This window comes from Mirounga angustirostris, unplaced genomic scaffold, assembly GCF_029215605.1.
Source record: "Mirounga angustirostris isolate CCGP_5_RB_7025 unplaced genomic scaffold, mMirAng1.0.hap1 SCAF_10, whole genome shotgun sequence".
In the NCBI taxonomy this organism is placed as follows: Eukaryota; Metazoa; Chordata; class Mammalia; order Carnivora; family Phocidae; genus Mirounga; species Mirounga angustirostris.
This window is the reverse complement of record NW_026991718.1, coordinates 83,782,321-83,805,572: the sequence shown is the minus strand read 5'-3', so window position 1 is coordinate 83,805,572 and position 23,252 is coordinate 83,782,321. Positions and strand designations below refer to the sequence as shown.

The window sequence follows — 23,252 nt, the reverse complement described above, 5'->3', positions numbered from 1 at the left end:
ACTACCAGGTACACGGTCAGTTGGAGTGCAGAAGGCTCTCACCCAAGAAAGAATTCACTCAAGGATGGTCTACACACCGCGCTTCAGCCAGATGGGACTGTATGAAACGGGTCTATGCTTTCCTTTGAAAATATTTCTCCACCAGCTCCCTGTGCATCTCCCCTTAGAAACACAAGAGGAAGAGGTAGGACTGGAAAGGAATTAACACTAATACCAAATATATCTCTCTCTCTGCATTATTTTGGACCCCTAGTAACACACAATTTTATCATTGTGAAATCCACAGGATTATCTGAATTCTCTGTAACACTGACGTTCTCTTTTCAACTATGTTTTGAAAAACCCGAGCCACAACTTGGGGCTTCTCCCCGGTCTTTTGGGGGGCAGCTGGCTGCAGCACTTGCTTCCGCTGTGAGGGCATGCTCTGGGCTTGCGTGCCTCAGTGCCTCGATCTGCAGCTCTGGGAGCACTGCCCGTCCTGGGGCCAGAGCCTGGCACCGAGATGTCCCCGTGTGGCTACCTTAGTCTCACTTAAACTTCCAGCGCCGGCTGCACCACCAGACACGTCTTCTGGATGGTCCCAGGCAGTTCCTTCACACCTGCAAGGAGGCCCAGGGGTGATGTCCATCACAAATGCACTTCACTCCCGGAGGAGTCGCTAAGGGTTAACGAGAGGCTACGTGCCCCGTTCTGCTGATGGCTATGTGCTGGACACAACAGCTCTACCTGCTTTACAGGTGGCCCAAGTTCCCAGCCAACTCGAATCTCCCAAAGCCTCAGACTGAGTGCTCAGGTGATACCACCTCGCCCCCTTGATTCACAGAACTGAGTAACATAAAAGGCAGGGAGAAGGGTTTGTACTGGTCCCAGTGAAACACGGCACTGGTACTCCACCCTCACAGCGACCCTGGGAGATAAATCTTATCATTCAGCTCAGGAACTAAACCACCAGATGTCCCCCAGCTGGAATCTGAAGCTACCCTGGGGTCTGATTTCAAAGCCCAGCCTCGCTCTTTCTTCTCAAAAAAGATCACCACTAGCAGGCAGAGCCTGGAGACTCAGGTGAAGATTGTCTGCCGTTGCCCTCTGTCGGGAGTCTCTGCTACCCCGGGAGGTTGGCTTCAGCCTCTTCAAGAGGGTAGGGACAGCACACAATGCTGTAGCAAAGAAGCCCGCCCATGAAGGTACATACCACTTTATTTTCAAAGAAACTGTTTCTCTTTGATGCTAATGAAGCAAACACAGAATTACCGAAAGCCACAATCTGACTGGGTTGGGTAAGGCACACAACGTAAAGACTCACAGCCCCCTCAGGTGTGCATCATAAACAAAACTTACATATGCCAAACACACCAAGAGAACCCCCCAGACCCCTAATCTGTAGACAGCGAGAAAGACAATTATCTTTATTCTTTTATTTAAAAGGGGGGGGGATCACGTGACTATCATAGGCCTCTGGGCTCATGAATGCCACAGCCTCATCTCATCCTTTCTTCCCCTCCTCGCCCTTCCCACGTGAGACCCCTCTTCAGAGCACATAGGCCCTGCAATGGCCTAGGGGATATCCAGCTCAGAACGAATATGGAGGGTCACCGCCTGACCAGAACAACATGGGGACAGGCTGTCTTGTTGACTTCTGGCAGAACAAGCTATATTTCATTCCTACCGAACTAGTTGGTGGAAAACTTTATTCCGGTGGAAAAGTGCTCATTTCAGACACTGAACAAAGCTACACAAAAGTCTCCTTGAATGGCTTGGCTAAAACTCAAGCCTGGTTTCTCCCCTCGTGCACGGTGGTTCCCAGTCAGGGCCCAGAGGGTACCGAAGGCCATAAGCTAGTTTCCAAAATTTCAAAAAGTCCCATGAAATTAGGATTTTTACTCAAGATAAAGCAGTCCTAAGCAGGACAGATACCAAGTTTTTCTGCACTGGGCTAGATTTACTTCAGTTCTAAATGATAAAGCCGGTTCTCAACTGATTCTGTTGATCAGAAGGTTGTTAATGAAAATGGAAAAAAAAAAAAGTACTAATTTCTAACTCTCTGAACAGCCCCCAAGAGGTATCACATGTGGCTAAGGTAGGTGTCTGGGGAGGAGGGTAAATGGTCAGATTTTCAGCTCTGAGGTTTCTAGGTTCTAAAATAACAGAGATTTCTGCCTTCGGGACTGAGAAAAAGAGCAAAACTGCAGGTAGTGGGGTCAACCACATATAAACAGGCCAGAGAAAGTGGTAAGAGACCACGGGACAGGAGCATGAGGGTTCCAGGCTCGGCTCAGCAAGCCCAGTGCCCTGTATTGTATGACTCTGCCTGTTTCCTCCACCAGGACCAGGGTCCCTCAGCTCTGATTCAGCGGCTTTGACATGCAAATGGATTTAATAATTATCAAAAACTGATGATGCGGTACCAAAAAAATTATTAAAACTTATCTAAAATTCTGTGACAAAAAAAGTCATAATGCAAATCTTAATATGAATTTAAATATTACAGTCCACTGCTGAAAAATTCTAACAGATAGGAATTTGATTAGTAACACCATTTCCAATGGTTTGTAAAGATTTTGTTTATACATTTGATGGTAGCCTCTTCAATACAACAATATTCCATTCTCTAAAAGGTCTGATAAGGTGTTACTCTTAAGATCTTCCCACTAGTCCAAATCAGTTTTCAGAAACAGCATGAAAAACCCTTGCCACACATCTCAATGCGATAACTAGACAATCTAATTACATATAAGGGCATACCTTGGAGATACTGTGGCTCCAGGTCCAGACCACTGCAATGAAGTGAATATTACAAAAAGCAAGTCATGAATTTTTTGGCTTTCCAGCTCATTTATAGTTTTGTTTATACTAGAATGCAGTCTATTAAGTGTGCAATAACATTAGGTCTAAAAAAAAAAAAAAAACAATGCACGCGCCTTAAAAAATACTTTATTGCGGGGCACCTGGGTGGCTCAGTCGTTAAGCGTCTGCCTTCGGCTCAGGTCATGATCCCGGGGTCCTGGGATCGAGTCCCACATCGGGCTCCTTGCTCAGCACAGAGCCTGCCTCTCCCTCTGCCTGCCACTCCCTCTGCTTGTGCTCTCTCTCTCTCTTTCTCTCTATCTGACAAATAAATAAAATCTTAGAAAAAAAATACTTTATTGCTAAAAAATGCTAGCCATCATCTGAGCTCTTAGTGAGTCATAATCACTGATCACAGATCACCATTACAAATGTAATAATAATGCAAAAGTTGGAAATACTGCAAGCCTTACCAAATGTGACATAAAGACATGAAGTGAGCAAATGCCATTGGAAAAATGGCACCAATAGGCTTGAGCAACCCAGGGTGGCCACAAACCTTCAATTTGTAAAAAACACAATATGAACGAAGTGCAACAGGATGAGGTATGGCTGTAACATTTTTAGAAGGCTCACTAGCATTCTTTATGACATAGGGTTTAGTTATTGTCCAGGCAGTTACAATACCAATAAAAAGCATACTGAGAACATAAACTTTAAACACTAAAATGCACTACTGAATAAAACTTGTGCAAACCCCTCTTTTATTTAAAAAGACAGATGAACAGGAAGGAAGGAAGGAAAGCAGGCAGGCAGGCTGGCTCTGAAATCTTATCTGAGATAATTTAGGTGTGCTAGGTGATCCAAAAGATTTAACTCTGAATATATGTATAAGAATGATTTTGATTATTTTGCTGAAGTTCATGTCCCTTACCTTTTGGGGATAAAGGACTGGAAGAATGAGGGAAACTCCAAGAAAGGCCAAAGTCAACAAATGGGGTCGGGGCAAGCAAATCCTCTTTCTCTCCTCTCCCGGCCACCCTTCTCTCTCTCATGTGCGTGTGCGTGAACACACACACAAGCACTCACTCATATATATATATATATTTTTTTAAATAGAATCTTAAAAAGCAGGCAAGGCCAAGCACAGGCTGTTGGTAGGATGGAAACCAGGTGAGGAGTATGATTTTACTTTTTAACTTTATTCTTTTCTGTAACATTTTTACAACTATGTCTTACTCTGGTGATTAGGATGTTAAGCTATTAGATAAAAACTCCATCCTCTTCCTCATTTCTCTTCACTGCCTGGTCTTCTGGGGAGAAGCCTGCCCTGGTTGCCCTAGGGCATGTGCTCCTTCCCCTCCCTCTCATTCATCCCCCACCCAGCACAGAACAAGCCCTCACCACTAGCCCTCCTCTACATTCCTGGTTCCGCTACTCCAGATCTCCTCTGCTAAAATGGCTACTCACCATCTTGGTCTGCAAAGCCCTCTCCTCCACCTTCACACCTCATCTGTGGGAACTCCCTGCAAACTCTCAGCTCCCTCCCTGCCCTGCCCCCAGTGCTCAGTGGAGGGGTGAAATCCTACCCTCTTTCAAGAGGCTGTTCAAGGCCCCTCCTCTGCGAAGATTCCTAGATGTCTCCAGAGTCGGTTAAACACTCTTCCTCTAGGTTTGAATTTTGTCCCCCAAAATTCGTATGCTGAAGTCCTAGCCCCCAGTACCTCAGAATGTAACAGTATTTGGAGACAGAATCTTTAATGAAGTCACTAGATTAAATGGAGACTGGGGCTAATCCAAAATAACTGATGTCCTTATAAGAAGAGGAAGCGACACAAGAGATGTGTAAGCACAGAGGGATGGCCATGCAAGGAGGCAGCAAGATGGTGGCCATCTACAAGACAAGGAGAGAAGCTTCAGGAGAAACCAAACCTGCCAACGCCTTGATCTTGGACTTGCAGCTTCCAGAACTGTGAGAAAGTTCTGTTAATTTAAGCCACCCAGTCTGTGGTATTTGGTCATGGAAGCCCTGGCAAACCAATATACCATCTCCTTCACCAGACTGTTAGCCCACAAATTCTCACCACATACAACAAGAACCTGAAAAATACATCCTAAATGAATGCCGGAAGGAACCAGTCAGTAACAAATCCACCAGAAAATCCACAGAGCACCTCCCTGCCACCTTCCTCCTGGGCACAAAAGGAACAGATTCTCCAGTCTTCGTACTTTTGTTAAAGCCCAGTTTAAATACTGCCACCTCTGGGAACATGCTCCCGAGTCTTGCCTTCCCTCCTCAGTGCAAAGTCCTATTGCAGCATTCACCATACTGTACCATAGCCACCGTACTTTACACTTTAATGTAGATATTTAACCATTTACAAAAATAACCAGGATATATCTCCCTAGCTACCTTAACACTCAACCTCATCATTTATTGGCCTAGGCCAATCAACCAGGCCCCAACCCTGACTAGGTGACTTTAAAGCAAATCCCACAGAAAAATTATTTTATCTGTACACACTTCAGTGTATACCACCAACAGATAAGTACAACTCCATTATTACACCTAAAGTAATCATTAACTCCTTAATATAAACCTCATTTTAGTGTTCCCATTCTTCCAATTTTCTCATAAATGTCTTTTTATAGCCGATTTATTTGAATCGGGATCCAAATAATGTCTTGCATGTCTTTTAAGTTACTTTAAATCTATTTTATTTGAAGGATGATTTGTTGAAGAAACGGAGTCATTTGTCCTGCAGAATACCTGGCATTCCAGACATTGTAAATTTCATCTCCCTGACGCTGTTTTACAGCGTTTCCTCCACCCCAGCACTTCCAGTGAACGGGCAGTTGGCAAGGGACTCATCAGATGGGAGAAGACTTTCTCAAGGGCAGGGATCCAGCGCTGACCCCGTACTTGGTACCAGAGAGCAACCCAATTAATCAATGATTCAGTAAGTGACAAAACAGATTGGAGGTGCTGATGTTACTGGTGCACTTCTCTGCTTCCGTCCTTTCCACTGGTCCCATTTTCAAGCGTGATCCTCCCTGGCATCAAGGGTATGGCGCTTCTCCAGTTCTGGGCCCTTCAGAAAGAAAAGGTCCTGTTCTCCTTCTTCAACTGGGAATAGGTATATAATACTTAAGACTCAAAGTTATAAAACAGTCTAAGCACTGAATGATGTTCTTCTGGTTTTTAAGAAAATAGTTTAAGAAAAATAACCATCAGTGGGGCAGATGAGCCCTGGGCAGTGGCTCAAGGTGGCTTGGTTTCACTGATGGACATTCTTACACAACTCCAGAAAGGCAGCATTCGTGCCCCCAAACTACCCTATTGAGAATGCTTCCCCTGTATTTCTCTAAAACAAGAGTCCTTTTTTTTTTTTCCTACAAGAAACATTTCAATTGTTTTCTAGAAATCTAGGCCCAGAATTAATCAAATCAGAAACCTCAAATCCTTTATTTCCCTTGTCCTTCAAGTTCAACACCTTGGTGTTGTTTAGCACCACACATTAATTTTAGAGAGAAAACTAGATCTGCTAAGCCTGCCGTTGACACGCATGGGTGTCATGGGATGGAAACATCCAGAGAGAGCTGTTTAGGTCAGGGCCTGTGTTCTAATTAACTCAGGATTAAATCGTCATATCCGCAACTGAGTGAACTACACGTACTGATGCAGATTTTTACTATTCCAGGGATTTAGTGTTTACTCAGACCCCATCTTTGTTCTAGATCACATCACTGGCCTTTTAAGAAACCAAAACAGGACTCTCAACATGAGGGTGGGGGACATGAGTTTTACAGCTATTAGATGAAGGTAATGAGTGAAAAAAGACTGGGAACAGTCCCTGACCTTTGGCCCCTGAGAAGTCCCTGGAAGCATACAGAACCATTAAGTTCTGGAGAAAGATTTTGTGGGAAGGTTGGTTGGTTGGTTGAATTTTGTATATTCCTGGTAACTGAGAAGCTTCCCACAGAATGAATTTGCTTCTAAGAAACTGTGGGGAAAAACATCTCACTGCACATTATCCTATTTTACTTCTGATGGGTACTGAATAGATTTGTGTTCCCCACTTTACAGTAGGGGTGATGCTCATATATATATTATAGTATCCCCTAAATTATTGTATAAAATTCCATAAAATATGTAATGAAAAGGGAGTAAGTTAAATTTTGCCACCAAAAAGGGGGCTAATAGTTATAAAGTTTAACTTACAGAGAACAAATTTATGATTATTCCAAATGAACAGGAATTTTATTAATACTGTGTTCTGAAAGTATCCTTAGCTACTTTTAAATATTCTTAAAATGGTCAAAGTGTGTTTCAGCCACATTTTCCCCAAATGCCAGATGCTTTCACAATTCTGTGACTTTATGTCTACTATTTCTTCCCCCATACTGAGATAGCTTTATCGCTCCAGCTTCCCAAAGCCACTATCCAGCTAAATCCAACTCATTGTTCAGAAATGAACTCAACCAGTTCCCTGCTTGGGGACATTCTATAGGAATGGAAGATGTTCCTGCAGAAATCATTCTTTTATAATCATAAACTCCCCTATTTAAAGGCTATCTAGACAGGAAGAGCCTCTAGGAAAGGACCTCCACATGCTGAGGTCCATATGGCTTGGCCACATGGCAGGCGCTCGATAAAATGATAATAACAGACATTTATCATCCAATAAACTTTCACTTCTTTAATTATATTTTTAAGATCTGTTGCAATTGTCCAATACCCTACAGCATTCAGTACCATCTGGCCCAGAATCCTCTCCTCCCAAATTTCAATCCAAGAGACCCTGAATCCCTTATACAATTGTCCTTGAGCCAGCCCATGAGTGTCAACATGGAACCTTAAATACAGATAATAACCTAACTATGCCAAAACCAAATGAGAATTCTACTTACAAACCATATTTCTTAATTTTACTGTAATAAATTCATTTTTCTTGAGTTTTTCATTTGTTAAATAAATTAGCAATGAACCAATGAGAGAGAATGAATCGAAGAGTACTTTGAAATTCTAGAGCTCAAAAAAAAAAAAAAAAACATACATATATATATATATATATGACTTCCTATGGCAGCTGCCCAATTAATGCCATTGATAAAGCCATTCAAATGCTGTGTGTGGGCTGAAATCCAATTAAGTCATTTCTGTCTGAATATCCCCAAAGAGCCTCCTGGTGAGCTCGAAGTGGAAATTATCACAAATGCCAGATTAGCTGTGTAAGCACTTCCAAAGCTGAAACCAGACAAGAGCGTGAAAATCTACATGTCCAGCCTTTTAATTGGGCACAAAGAAAAAAACATTTCAATGACCACCTGGCAGAAAGTCAAACCCATTTCCTTGGTCTCCCAGGTTTTCTCAGATAATCCTCACCCAGTGTAAGCGTCAAAAAGAAAAAGCTTTGATCCCTTCATTTACACACATTATGAAATGATAAACTTCCACTCCACAATGCAATTTTGTGCACAGAGGAAACAGAGTCAAGAGGAGATTTCAAACTTTCTCTGAATTCGCCATTTTACTCAACCAACCCCTTTATGGAGTATGTCTTGAAATTAATAAACTCTGAAATTCATAATTGCCTCTTTGCATGGAATTTGTCCCATAAAAACATGCAAGCGAAGCCAAAACCTTTTGAGAGGCTGCGGGACAAAACAGATTCAGCTCATGAGTTCAATTTCTCTTTCATCTTACAACCCATCACTCAGATTTACAACTCGGCAAAATACAGAGTATCTTCAGCTTATGTACAATAGCCGAAATCTTGAGTGTTCTAACCATGCTGTCCAGAAATGGGAAGGGCTTTAGCTTGCCTATTCATTCTAAATGGATCCCACCTGAGACCTACTGAATTACAATATCTGCAGTTTGGAAAAGCTCCTAGGTGGTTAAAATGTCAGCCCCAGTTAAGAACCAGTACTGCAGAGAAAAGACCAGAAAGTGAAAAGGGCCAGTTCAAGAAGCCCTATTCTCTCAACCCTAAATATTCAAATACAAGGGTTGTCTGAAAGAAGATTAATCCAGGTAATGAAGTTGGCCGTGCCTCTGTGTATGATGTAAAGGACGCAAGGACTTTGTTTTAAACTGGATGCCAATCCCCGTTCTATGTCTTTGTAGTTACAGGGTGTTGAGGCTGCTACTTTGCCCCAAAGCCTGTTTCCTTGGAGGCAGTATCAGTCACCTCGCTGGTGGAATGAAAGTCACACTTATTCAATGAAAATGTGTTGCACATCTGCTGTGTGCAAACACTGTACATAAATAAGGCACAGCACAGATGCTGTCCTTCCTAAGGAACTCGGGCTGGTCAGGGACCAAAGTCAAATAGGAGGTGACACAGTGTGCTCTTTATTTCATTTGCTATAAGAAAACACACCTACAAAAAAAAAAAATCAGGGGCGCCTGGGTGGCTCAGTTGTTAAGCGTCTGCCTTCGGCTCAGGTCATGGCCCCAGGGTCCTGGGATAGAGCCCCTCATTGGGCTCCCTGTTCAATGGGAAGCCTGCTTCTCCCTCTCCCGCTCCCCCTGCTTGTGTTCCCTCTCTCACTGTCTCTCTCTGTCAAATAAATAAATAAAATCTTTAAAAAAAAAAAACAGCTGAACTGTGTGAGATAACTTATAAAACAGATGTGTGCTACCCAAAATATCTGCCAGTATCTGCTTTAAAAAATAAAAAATAAAAAATTCTAAGGAGACAAGCAAACTGAGTGTGTGTGTGTGTGTGTGTGTGTGTAACAGCTTTAGGTAAAAAATAATTTATGATGCAACAGAAAGTAGGACTAATCTCGCTTTCCAGAGACCAACCTTCCAATAGGAAGGTCTCTCGGGATCTCTTCTCCAAGCAAAACCTTCCTCGGTGGAACAATGCCAAGGTTCCCTGAAACTCACTATCCCAATACTGTTCCCGCTTCTAGACAGACTTCAAGTTAATTAATCCAACAAGTATGTTTTGAACTCCTACCAGTACCGTGCTCCACAGGAGTTCTAGATTCTGATTCCGTCATGGATGCTCCCTATCTCTCCATCCGTTTATCACCTACAAATCTGACACACAGGTTAACATCCATGCTGCGGCACAGATCACAGCCAAGGACAGCAGGCATCTGAGACCTGAACTCAGGGACGATCGAGCTAGCAGTCCACATTCTGTGGCTGTGGCCGTCCAACCAGCTCCTAATCCACATAATAGTTCAACATGCATGGAGACAGGCCTGTTACCTGATTTGGTGAACGAGCTTTGGCTCTGGAATGAAATGCCAACTCCACCCCTGCTTGGCTCTGTCTTTCGGCCAGATGGCTTACCACGTCTAAAGCTTAAGTTCTCTCCTATAAAATAGAGGATAAAGAGAAAAGGATTACCTTACAGATGTGTTGTATACAGTAAGTAGCCATAAAAAGCACCCAGCAAAGTTCCCGGTACATAGTAGGTGCTCAGAGAAAACATTACTTTGTTCCCCCTGTGAGACACTGAAATGCCTATCCTCGTGGCGGTGAGTGAGCTCAGGGCCACCCTGCCCCTAAACACCCAACCTTTGAATGGGGCCGGCTGGAGAACACCAAGAGCAATCCCCACAGCTGTTATCAGAGGAGATAAGCTTAGCCAACTGGGAGATCAGAGGACAATGAGTGGAGGTGAGAAATGTCCTTTCTCTCCTTTGGCCCCGGCACTCCCTATAATTCCTTTGTGCCATGAGCCACTCCCCTCACTCCACTGAGCTACGTCTCACATACTCTGTCCCTCACATTTTCTCCTTTTCTGTCTGTTGATGCTGTACACCCTTTTTTTGTATGGAAATGGACTATGAATGTAAAAAACACATGACTGTTCCCCAACCTCGTACGGAGTGCACGAGATGATCTGGGGGTAAGCGGAAGTCAAGGGCACTGGTCAGGGGATAGGGTTGGGGGAACAGAGCACGGGGAGGGCAGACGACCACAGACAAATCCCCAAGACGACTACGGCCCAGAAGGCTCCTAAAGAGTGACCAGGGTCAAGAGGGGAGGGCCCAGGGTGAGCAGGTACGTTAACACTAGAGATAGAAGTGGGTCCGACTTTATGCAGGCACCCTGCTGACATCCAGCCACGTGGCATCAAGGAGAAGAGATGCCGACAGGCTCCTGGCTGCCAGCTTTCACCTCCATTCCGTAATCTGGTTAAAGGCCTCTTTCCTGATTCTGCCTTTTTCTCCATTTAGAAAATAAGGACATTCGCTATCTCCAGCCTTCTGGTACTTCTCTCCTTCAAGGCCGCAAAGAATATCAGCAGGGATCCTGCCATCCACCTGTGAGCGCGCATATGTCATCTGAACCTCAGTGTGTGAATACAAAGCAGTCAAGCACTCTCCTCCTAACTTTTCTCCTTTTGAGCTTTAATTTCTTCTCAACGATACCTGTTCTATACGATCCATTTTGAGGATTCTTCTTTTTGACCAAAAACACCAACAAAAATGTACGTGAAAGGTGATCTGTCCCGCTCCTGCTACTGGTCCTACATAACACGAAGCACCACCACGCCTATGCTGCTCTGGGTCCCTCTCTCGGACGGACCAAGGACAGAAAGAACACCTCCTTGTTTTAGACCTTCGAACGCTGAAGTTCGCCTCACCTCATCTGTGGTTCAGCCTGCCATGTGCTACTCGAACACATATATCCCACTCGCTTATTTACTCCCAAATTATATCCTACCTTCCTTCAGCCTGCAAATCCAGGAACTGTGGGCCTCGGAGTTTCATGCACTAACAAGGGAAGGAAACAGACCAATGAAACAGCAAGCCTTTACTTAGAATTTACTGGGTGCCAGACACTAGGCTGAGCACTTCTCCTACATTATCACATTCAGTCCTGACACCAGGATGTTTCACTGTCCCCGTTCGCAGCAGAGGAGTTAGGGGATGGGCTGAGGTGTGCTGAGTGCAAGGTGCAGTGAGAATTCCAGTCACTTGGGAGCCCTTGGCCTTGACCTTATGCCTACTGCCGCTCATGCTGAAGACCAAGGACAGCCAGGCTCAACAGTGCACCTGGGTCGAACAACTACACTGAACCCTCTTCCAAAGGATCACGTGGTAAGGGGGGGAACTGGTTATGATCTCTGTTAAACACTGATGGAAAGAAAGGCTTAATGATGTCACATGAGCACAGTGGTTCTAAATGAAACAGATTTCCCAAAGACCAGAATCTACACTTACCAAAGAAAACTCTTCAAGGAACTCTTACACACCCTCCCTCTCTTTTAAAAAAAAAAAAAGAAAATATGTTATCATTAACTATTTTCAATCAAATTTCTCACCATACATCCTTAACTCGCCTCCCACATCCAAGAACACAGCTGGCGAGACTGCAGAGGGGTGGGCCAGGTAAGGACCATCAATATGCCTTCTTGCAATAGATATTATTTTACCCACTTTTGGACACAAGAGAGGGAACCATCTGCCTTCTACCCTAGGCCCAAACAACTCTGTGATCTTTGGGCCTCTGCTGTCTCATTTACTGATATGCAAGCATAGCCATTAGCTTTTTACAGACTTTCACAGAATGCTATTTTGTTTTGTTTATTTAAGATAATAGAAAGTTTTCAGAGAACTCATCTCTTCCAGTTTGGCATGGCATGTAACAGAACTAAGAAACAGGAACACAAATAGACCCAAGTGCTTCTGGGAATTTAGTATATGATAAAGGGTGCTAGCTCCAGTCACTGGGAAAAAGGCAAGACTTCTCAATAAATAGTGATGGGATACTTTGGTAGCCATCTGGAAGAAAGATGGAGACACACTTCACATCCTACAAACAGGATGAATTCCAAATGCATCTAAGGTTTACCGTGAAAAATAAAAGTATAGAAGGACATATGGAAGAAATTCTTTATAGCCTTGAAGGAAAAACTTTTTTAAATCTATGACTAAAAATCCAGAAACCACAAAAGATGTTTGAATTCATCTACATAAAAATACAAACTTTTTTTACATGGCAAAATATACCCCAGGCAAATCCAAAAGACAAAAAGAAAAGGGATATTTGCAATTCGTGACACAGACCAAGGCCTACTCTTCCTGATTCAGGAAGAGCTCCTTACAATTGATAAGAAGACCAGCCAATCAAGAAAAAGAGGCAAAGGAAACTGGGTAGGAAAATATCTGCCTTTCAGATAAATGCTGGGCTTCAATAAAATAAACGTATACTAGAGTCATATGAAGATACCACCTCTCACCTATCAGACTGTCAGAGACCAGAAAATGTGGTAACAGATAGCACGGTGTCAATGTGAACTTCCCATTTTGATCACTATCATGTGGTTATTTAAAATGTTAACATCTGGGGCGCCTGGGTGGCTCAGTTGGTTAAGCGACTGCTTTCGGCTCAGGTCATGATTCTGGAGTCCCGGGATCGAGTCCCGCATCGGGCTCCCTGCTCGGCAGGGAGCCTGCTTCTCCCTCTGACCTTCCCCCCTCTCATGTGCTCTCTCTCTCTCATTCTCTCTGTCTCAAATAAATAAATAAAATCTTTAAAATGTTAACATCTGGGGCACCTGGGTGGCTCAGTCGGTTAAGCGTCTGCCTTGGCTTCTGGTCATGATCCCAGGACCCTGGTGCCAAGCTCCCTGTAGGGCTCTCTGCTCAGCAGGGAGCCTGCTTCTCCCTTTCCCTCTGTGTGCTGCTCCCCCTGCTTGTGCTCTCTCAAATAAATAAAATCTTTAAAAATAAATAAAATGTCAACATTTGAGGAAGCTGGGTCAAGGGAGGCAGAAGTTTTTTGTATCATTTTTGCAATTTTTTGTAAGCTAAAATGTATTTCAAAATAAAAGAACAATTTTTTTTATTTTAGTGTGATAAAACGGCGTATTTGGTGAGGCTATGAGGAAGCAGGTAGGCTCGTGCACTGGTGACGAAAATGCAAAATTGCACAACTCTATGAAAAGCAATTGGGTAAGACGTATGAAAATAGAAACAGCCTAAATGCCCATCAGTAGGAAAACAGTAAAATACATTACATCTAAAGACAAAGCGCTTTTCACTTATAAAACAGGAGGAATGTCTCTAAGTTCTAAATAGGAAAGAGTTCAAAAATAGATAGTTACCTCAGAAAAACAAGGTAAGAACACTTCAGGTTATTTTCCCCAAATGCGTTTATCTATGTAGAGACTTAACTACCACTTGGCTGCTGGGTTAAGCTGCCTCACGTATATCCTGGCAGTTTATCCTCGTTATGTTGAGATTCATGACCCATTTGAACTTAATTATCAGTAACCTTGGTGAGCTCACTACAGGCTTCTCCATCTAAATAACCCATAAAAATATGTTTTTAATCCAAGCTACAGGGATCTCTGAGGAACCTCACCATTGATATCTGATTATCTGAAGATGAAAGCATTTCACCCTTCATTTCTTCTAAAATCAGTCCCCAAACTCTTAGGTTACTTTTTATTAAATTGAGATATAATTCACATGCCATAAAAATTCACCAATTAAAATGTACTATTTAATGGTTTTACTTATTTTTGAAAGTTAATAGAGAAATCTCTTTATATTATAAAAAGAAAAAGGGGGGAAACAAGAGGGAAACTAATGAGTTGAGTAACCTATTACTTAGATATTTCCAGAACATTCTGGACGTACAACAAACCATAAACCTTGCCTCTGGTAAGGCCATCTGGGCGCCCGGGATAGGAGGAAGGCTTCCCTCCATGTTAGATTTCAGTTGCCTTTTGCCTGTTTGTTTGCTTTTATATGTATTACTCTTTCAAATAAAAATTTCCTTCAACAAAATAATAGCAGATAGAAAACAAATCTTACAATAAGCTAACCTTAACACCTACTCCTTTCACAGAACACTAAATCCTACAGATACTTCTGTTCAAAAACACATCTTCTGGAGCTAGGAGATAATTTAATATTCGCCCTGAAATAGATGGATCACACCAGTAAATGAACGAAAATGTAGTTATAATTTTGTTCTCTTCGGAAATGAACTGAATCAGATTAATGCAGCTAGTCATCCTGCAGTCAGACCTTCCTTAGGATGATTAAACTCTTTAAAAATCTGCAGCTAGTTGCCAGTACCTTTAAAAAAAAGTGATGAAATCATAAACTAATGAGTCCACCCCAACCTGCTGAAAGAGTTCTCAGTGCCAAATTTACGAACTAGTTTTGTTTTCTAGAAGCATCCTGCTTCCACAGAAAGGCAGAAGCTTATAGGCATCCACAATCTAAGGTGCTTTGTTTTACCTGTGGTTACAAAACACTTGGCTTCTGCTCCCTCATTCCAACTATGGGAGAACCATAATGAATCTCATCTTGGTTGTGAGTTGCTGCAAACCCAGGGACTTATCGACTGGGATTAACAGCCCTCTCCCACGGGCCTGGCAGGAGCCTCAACAAGAGGAGGACCACGCTATACCCCCCACCAACCCTGAAGTCCCTAAGCCCCTGTCCTGTGCGTGGCTTCCTGCAGTGCCCACAGGAGTATCTGAAGACTTCCTTCCACTTGCCCACACAGGCTGGTGGCTTGCTGCTTGGGCACACTGACTTTTCTTCCTTCGAAAGACATGCACAAACCATCTTCTGCCTCTATACTGAACAACATGGAATTGTGGTGCTGGTGGTCCCTTCATTCATGCTCTAGAACCCTGAGTGCAACCCTCACCACTCAGAATAGCACAAATTCTTGTTTTATTTCCGTGCAGGGGGAAAAAAAAAAAAAATCAACCCCAGGCTTCAGAACCCTATCAATATTTAAGGGCTTCCCCTAAAATACGAGTTGAAAGGCTGAAATAGGGGTATTTTGTAAAGTTCTGAATTTAGCAAAGGAAAAAGGCTTATAAATCAATGTCAGCTTCTCTCTTGTGGGGGCAGGGGAAGATGCAGAAAGAAAAGGGTTGGTGGCATAGGAAATGAATCAAAGGCCTAAAACGGATAATAAATGTTTATATCTTCGGGCCACAAATTAAAACCAGAAAGGAGTTTTGATGACTCAATCTATTTCTGAAAGACCACCCTCCTAATGATCTGAGCACTCTTCCACGCCCACCAGCAGCATCGAAACCAACCACAAAGAAGTGTTAACACTCACAAGTAAAATGTTAATAAAATTTATCCTAGAAGACCAACTCCTAAGAGGGCTGCCAAACCTGTGAACTGTCATCATTAATGTCTTAACTGTTCTAGTGATACATATTTCCTTTCCTGGAATCGAACTGCTATTGCATTTACTCGTGTCAAGAAGAGATGCCGAGGGGCGCCTGGGTGGCTCAGTGGGTTAAGCGTCTGCCTTCGGCTCAGGTCATGATCCCGGTGTCCTAAAATCAAGTCCCACATTGGGCTCCCTGCTCATGGGGAGCCTGCTTCTCCCTCTCCTCCCCACTAGTGCTCTCTTTGGCTCTCTCTCTCTAATAAATACAATCTTAAAAAAAAAAAAAAGAAGAAGAAGAAGAAATGCCGATCAGGTTTTTTTCCCCCCAAATCACTTAATTTACCCGATGCAAGAGTGGGAAGTACAAGGGGGAAAAAAAAAGGAAAAAGAACAGTGATGTTAGGAACATCTGGAATAACACTAAACTACTGGATCTCTTCTTCATCACCAAAGGCAAAAGGTAGACAAGGCTCTGAAACCATCAAGGACCGGACAATGTCCACCTTCAACATCAAAACCTCGGCCTCCTATGCCCTTCCTCACACTCCCAGGCCCTCTCTGGGAAGGACCAAGTGCAAATGACCCCACTGTCAATAGCCTCCAGGTGCCCCCTACCTGAAAAAGGGAGCATACCCCCTTTTATCCATATCGCATTAAAACCACAATGCGGTTGAATTATTCAGTCCTCTTTTTAGTGAAATGGAGTATTTCATAAGATAATAGAGAAAATGCAAAGCACAGAGATAAGAAAAATGTATCCTGTTATCATGCACATCATCAATGACAAAATAATTTCATAAGAGCAGCAACACTGCTAACCTCCCCGTGGGTCACCTACACTCACACATGTGCCTCTGAAGCACAATCTTTTTTTTTTTTTTTTAACTTTTTTTTTTTTTGAGAGAGAGAAAGCATGAGCAGGCAGGAGAGGCAGAGGGACAGGGAGAAGCAAACTCCCCGCGGAGCTGGAAGCCTGATGCAGGGCTCGCTGGAAGCCCAATGCGGGGCTTGATCCCAGGACCCTGAGATCTTGACCCAAGCAGAAACCAAGAGTCGGACACCTAACCAACTGAGCCACCCAGGCGCCCCTCGGGTCTTTTCATTTTAAATGACTTCTGTTCTCCTGAAGTCCTAGACATAAATCTACTGAAAAAGAAGAGAGAGAAAAGAGAGAGAGAGAGGGAGGACGAGTGAGGTGACCCAAGCTCTCGAAATTGTGGTTGAAACAGAGGGTTTCTCACCAGTGGCTCACTGACGTGTGAGCGCCGATCAACCTCTGTTGCAAAGCTCTCCGGAGCACTGGAGCACGGTGAGCAGCAACCCCCATCCTCCCCGGAATGGTGACAATCAAAAATGTCTCCAGACACTGCAGGCATTGCCAAATGTCCCCTGAGGGACGAAATTACCCCGCTGAGAACCACCGAACTAGAATACATGTAAATTAAGTAGACCAAGTTGTGTTGTTTTCTTTTTAAACAGCAAAAATAAGACAGGAATATTCATGTATTTTCTAACTATTCTGGAATGTGATTAAAATATTTAGACGGCAGTTGCTATAATCACCCCTTCCAAAATGGCACATTCAGTTAAACTCAGTGTCATGATTAACTAAGTCACAGTATGCCATATAATTAGAAGACAACCTCTAAACTCTAGCTTTGGAAAAGTGGGTAATGCATGTTATTGTTTATTTAAGAAAATGAGAAATATTAAAAACAAATATACAACTGTATGAATGTATGTCTGTGCTTGCATTAAAAAGCAATAAATAAAAGGAGGAAGGAAAAAATCATCTTTTTACAAATAGTGATGGAAAGGGCTTGAGCGAGAAGAGCCTGAAGATACAGAATGAGACTTTGAGCACACTTCCGGCTCTGGAACCATCTAAATGGTTTATGTAACTATAAACCAATATTAACTTTTTTAAGTCCTAAAAATCAAAAGCAGAATGGAAACCAATTAACCAAATTATATATTGAGTCGGTGACATAAACAGAGAGAGACATTATTCCAAAAGACTTAGAAACACAGTAATTTGACTGTATTTCCCTAGAGGGATAAACCCTGAGGACAAAGATACCCTCTGCCATTTCCACTACTCATATGGTTGGTAAAAATGTTGGTAGTTATTCTAAACATGTATGTGTTGTCTATAAATAAGATAATCAAGCAAATAAGTTCTTACGCCAATGTTCCTAGGGAGAAAAACTTTCAGCCTAAGAGAAAAGTGATACAAATATAAAACCAAAGAAGTAAAATATGCTGTAATTCGAATTCTCAATTAGAAATATCTGCGTGAACTTACAGAGGATTATGTCAGAAAACCAACCAAAACAAATGAGTGAACAAACCCACCTCTGTCCACTGAAAAGGCCCAGATCCAACAATCAGTCTGGAAGCAATGATCCCTAACTCCCAAACTGCAGTCCCCAAATTCCACTTCCTCCTAATGGGACCACGGTCTTTGAAATGTGGGCCTCTGCCTGGGGTGGGCACAGCCGGTCGGACCCGAAGCACGACAGCCCTTAGCCTTCAGTGGCGATGACATCACAGACTCTGGGCATGAGCAACGGAACACAGAAGCAAGCTCAAGCAGCCCAGCTAGGCTGCAGCCGGGCACTCTCAGCATAACAAGGATGCCAGCCGCAATGAAAGAAAATGCTCCAGAAATACCTTAGATCATGAGCTCATAATGTCTCTAAAAACACACAAGCAAACCACCTCACTGGTGGCTTGTGGAGGATGCTGGGGAACCAGAACTATTTATTCTGAGAACTGCCAAAGAAAAGGCAAGACTTTCCTGCGTAAGCGGACCTCAGGCTAACAGCCGCACATTCTCCTCATCTGGCTAGGAAACAGAGAAGGAAGAACATGATCAGAATGGCATCATTTTGAAACCCTGATGAATTCTGGATGGAGGCAGTGATCACCAGGGCTGTCTGTTCTCATGCCCTCCTCCTGAAGTACACACCACCCACGATGGAGTTCTGCCTGAAAATCAGAGCAGAAAGGGCTCCAGATCTGACCAGCAGCTTACAGGAAGGAAACACAGGGGCTGGCAGGCATGGCAAATGAGGGTCTGGTTAGCAAGCTGCAGCTGTGGGAAACCCAAAGGACGAAAGACTTGCTTTCTCCAACAAATCAATCACCGTGGGGGAAAAAAATGAGAGGGTGGAGAAAGCAAACACACCATTCAACAGCAATAAGGGTCTGAAATAATTGGGGAAATTGGAACAGTAGTCACAGGTTTGGTAATAATAAGAAATTAGTTACTGGAGTATTTACTATAATATTTACAGATGAACTCATATCTCAGATTTGCTACAAAAATAGGCCACTGGAGTGTGCAGGAGTTCAGATGGAACAAGACTGGCCATTCAGAACTATGTGCTGAAGTTCTAATAATGGATATTCATGAGGATTCATGCTATGATTCTACCTTTAAAAACTACACTGAATATGATTATCCTGTAAACTAAGAAATCACAGCTTAGGGGCACCCTGGTAGCTCAGTCCGTGAAGTGTCTGCCTTCAGCTCAGGTCATATTCCTGGAGTCCCAGGATCGAGCACCGTGGGGGGGGGGGGGGGGGGGCCCGCTCAGCAGGGAGTCTGCATCTCCCTCTGGCCCTCTCCTCGCTTGTGTGAGAGGGCGCGCTCTCTCAAATAGTATTTTAAAAAAAAAAAAAAGAAAGAAAGAAAGAAATCACACCTTACAAATGAGAGTCCAGAACATCAAAAAATAGGGCAGCCTGAAGGGCCTTCAGAAACCTGCAGGCTCCAAACCACCTTCTCCCTCGGAAGGCTAGTAGAGCAACCCCAGGCCCCAGAGTGAGGGGCCAGCGAGGCCACCACAGAACCCAGCTCCTGAAATCTCCTCGGTCTTTCCACGTGGTGCGGCAGGACTGGGTAGAAGAAGAGTTCTGACACACTCATAAGCCTTTTTTTTTTCTTTTAAATATGGGTGGGGGGAGCAAGAGAGAGCACAGAAGCAGGGGGAGCGGCAGAAGGAGAGGGAGAAGCAGACTCCCCGTGGAGCAGGGAGCCTGATGCGGGGCTCGATCCCAGGACCCGAGGATCATGACCTGAGCCGAAGGCAGACGCTTAACCGCTTAACTGGCAGAGCCACCCAGGCGCCCCATAAGCCTGCTTTTTACCATCCACTGCTAAGGTATTAATGCTCTTCCTTTTGCTTATGAATATACTTCCAAAAACATTAAGTTTTTGGTAATTTGAACTCCACCCCGCCCAAGAAAAAGAATAATCAGTTCATTCATTCAATAACATTGTGAGAATTTATTCAGCTGTAGACTACACAACAGACAGTGAAACCTTTAGTGTCCTAGGAAAGCACATACAGCAGCTGTGTCATCTGCACGCTGATCAAACTATGTACACTTTCCGGCTCACAGGCTGTGATGAGAGTGTGTGGCACTGGTTTGTGTGAATTGTGAAATTATAAAAATTAAAGCATTTATCAAGCACCCGCTCAGCCAGGTCACCGTGATCCGCTGTTTTAAAGTGAGTCCGTGAGAAATGTCTCTCACTGCCAAGAAGCTGAGCCCATCAGAGTACTCTATAAACATATAATAAACTGTGCTGATACACAAGTAAAGAATAAGGACATCCCAAGGACATGAAGCCAAGATAAAACTGCTGGAAAATGCCAGCTGGTGAGGCCTGAGGGAGGAGAGAAGGTGTGTTCAGTAAATGGGTATTTTAAGCCCCCACATCCCATACAGCCCCCAGCCCTGCCAGCCCCACACAACAGCCACCCTGAAATTGACGGAGCCTACACCCGTGCCCATTCCATTCTCTGGGGCAAGGACAAAGCACTGAAGGCACAAGAGATTAAATGAGATGAGAAAAGACCAATTTCTTATCAGCGTGGCTGTAATTGACATCACTTCCCCAGGCTTCTCCAGATGAAATCAACATTCTCTTACAGATTACTAGAATTTAAATCTTCATGGGGGAAGGATTACAGATGTGGTCTAAGCCCTTCACTTCACAAATGAGAAAAGAAAGGTGCAGAATGGCTGAGCCCCAGGCCACGCGGGCTTCAGGGTGGCTCAAGCATCCTTCCAGTTATGTTACTCAAGGCTATTTCCGGAGCCCCAAAGTTTCCTGGCTGGAGGTCACAGCACCCAAGCTGTGTCATCCAATTCTTGTCAAGTTCTACTAGACCAGAGAACTATCCTAGTGGTTTGTATCTGTGTGTTGTCATGAAAGGGAGGACAGTTTCATTCTGGCTGATTACTTATGAAGCCCTGTGGGCGAGAGCTTTCCTTATCAGCACAGGCTGACCATCCAGACTCTTGCTCTGGCATGGGTCAGAGGTCAAAGCACAGAGCTGAAAACCCCCCATGACTTGCCTGTGCTCATCAGCGGGTGGCAAGAGGCCCATCTGGACCACAGCCTTAAAGACAGAGGCAGAGCCCACTGAAGACAAGCTCCACTTCTTTCCAGGTGTGCTGAGAATGGAGCCAAAGGCCAGGGGTTCCAGCAGCCCACCCTGGCGCTGAGCCCCTCTGCCTGAGAATGAAGATGAGCCAGAGGCTGAGGGGCAGGGAGACAGCCCATCAGGGAGATAGCTTCATGCAGCACCACCAGACCCGGGGACCCCATCTACGGCTCATCTCACGTGTGTGAAGCAGCAAGAAGGGGCCAGGGGAGGTGGCTGGGCCCCCAGGCTGCCTGCCCAGGGACGCACTCCCCAGCACACCACCTCACACAGCGCCCAGGCATATAACCTTACCCGTTTTAGGAGCCTGGCCACCTACCAGCTTATGGCACCAAGCAGCAGAGAGCTCAGCACTGGTTACCACTCTGAGTCAGCAGTGCAAGACCTCCTAAAAATAGGTGGTAAGCAGTTACACAAGCTGCAGGAAGTGAAGAAATGAGAGTCTGTAACTGTAATCCGATCAACAAATTCTAAGGACACGAGCACTGTTTCTTAATGGTTTGCTTTTATGTCTAATGTGCAGGCCTATTTATGGGTTTTGACGAAGAAGGAGCTGACTGTATTTTTAGCTCACAAATCAACTTTTAATTCTTCCCATTCTACAAATGGGAAATAACATTTCACATAGCACAAGCAATAAAAATTAAGATGTTTTGAAGATAAGCCACTTCTGCTCATTTGCATTTAACACACGATTGATTATACTATGCATTAGGCTCTGATTCTATGCTCCTCCTCCAAGCCGGGAGTGAAGACAGAAGTCAGCACCCATCTGTGGAAATTCAGTTAACTGCTGCTAGTGGCCAATGTTTTCTGGTGGCCAGGGCAATGGTTCTCCCCTCGTGCCTGACCAGCAGCAGAGACACTAGGAAGCTTCCCAGAAATGTAAATTACTCGCGCCCACTCCAGGCTCCAGAGGCAAAAACTAGGAGGTTGGGGGCAGCAGTCTGTCTCAAAAAGCCCTCTAGCTAATTTGGAACAAACTCTAGTTTCAGAACCACGAACCACAGGGCAAGATGCTCACAAGAGATTGTAATAGGCCATAAACGCTTTGCAATGCATTTCACAGACACGTTTTATTGCCCATATTAGGATGTTATCTAGCAAGAGAATCTCCCAAAAAACAGTTCTCCCATTGGAAAGAACTCTCTTATTAGGATCAAAAGAAATAGGGTAATTTTTTCTCATTGAAAAATGTTATGAAACTTTCTTTTGTGCACCAGGGTCAAGTACATGTACGAATGCAACCTTGGCCTGGTTGGTCATCACCCCTGTGGGAAGGTCCTGGTCGAGCCACCCAGGAAGGCGAAGAGGACAGATCCTTCCCCAGAGCAGCTCAGGGGGGTCTGCGGCCAGTCTCTGGGGGGCCTGCGGAAGAAAAGCCTGGCAGAGATGCATGCGTTAGATACATCACAATCATTTTATATTTTAAATTGGAGGAACTTGTCCACATCTGCTTAGCATTCTGAAAAGATTAACACAACCAGAATACATTTTTAAGAACTCAAGGCAATGGGGCACCTGGGTGGCTCAGTCATTTAAGCATCTGCCTTCAGCTCAGGTCATGATCCCAGGATCCTGGGATGGAGCCCCGAGCCAGGCTCCCTGCTCAGCGAGGAGTCTGCTTCTTCTTCTGCCCCTCTCTCTGCTCATGTTGTCTCTCTCTCTCTCTCTCTCTCTCAAATAAATAAAATCTTAAAAAAAAAAATAATAACGTAAGTCAAAAAATAAGAGATCCACTGCCCTGACTACCATCTCCCTCTGTCAAAAACACATGGAATTAATACGATGGCTTCTGTCTTGAAGCAGAGTGGTGAATTACAATGGCTTATAACTGAGTTAAAGCTATTTAAAAATGAAGAGAAGGAATAGAG

General features: G+C 43.9%; 1 protein-coding gene across 11 annotated transcripts in view; it reads right to left on the bottom strand.

Annotated features, from left to right (window-relative positions):
• NCK2 (NCK adaptor protein 2) overlaps positions 1-23,252 on the bottom strand; it is a 149,106-nt gene that overhangs the window by 76,959 nt on the left and 48,895 nt on the right. For 8 of the 11 annotated variants that reach the window (XM_064572671.1, XM_045885288.3, XM_045885289.3 and 5 more), the window contains one exon: positions 10,013-10,120. The exons of 2 other annotated variants lie outside the window; for them this stretch is intronic. The gene's annotated coding sequence lies outside the window, so the exon portion shown is untranslated. Of the gene's footprint in view, positions 1-10,012; positions 10,121-11,479; positions 11,530-23,252 lie in introns of all 11 variants that reach the window. One more of the 11 variants, XM_045885280.3, reaches the window with a different exon arrangement.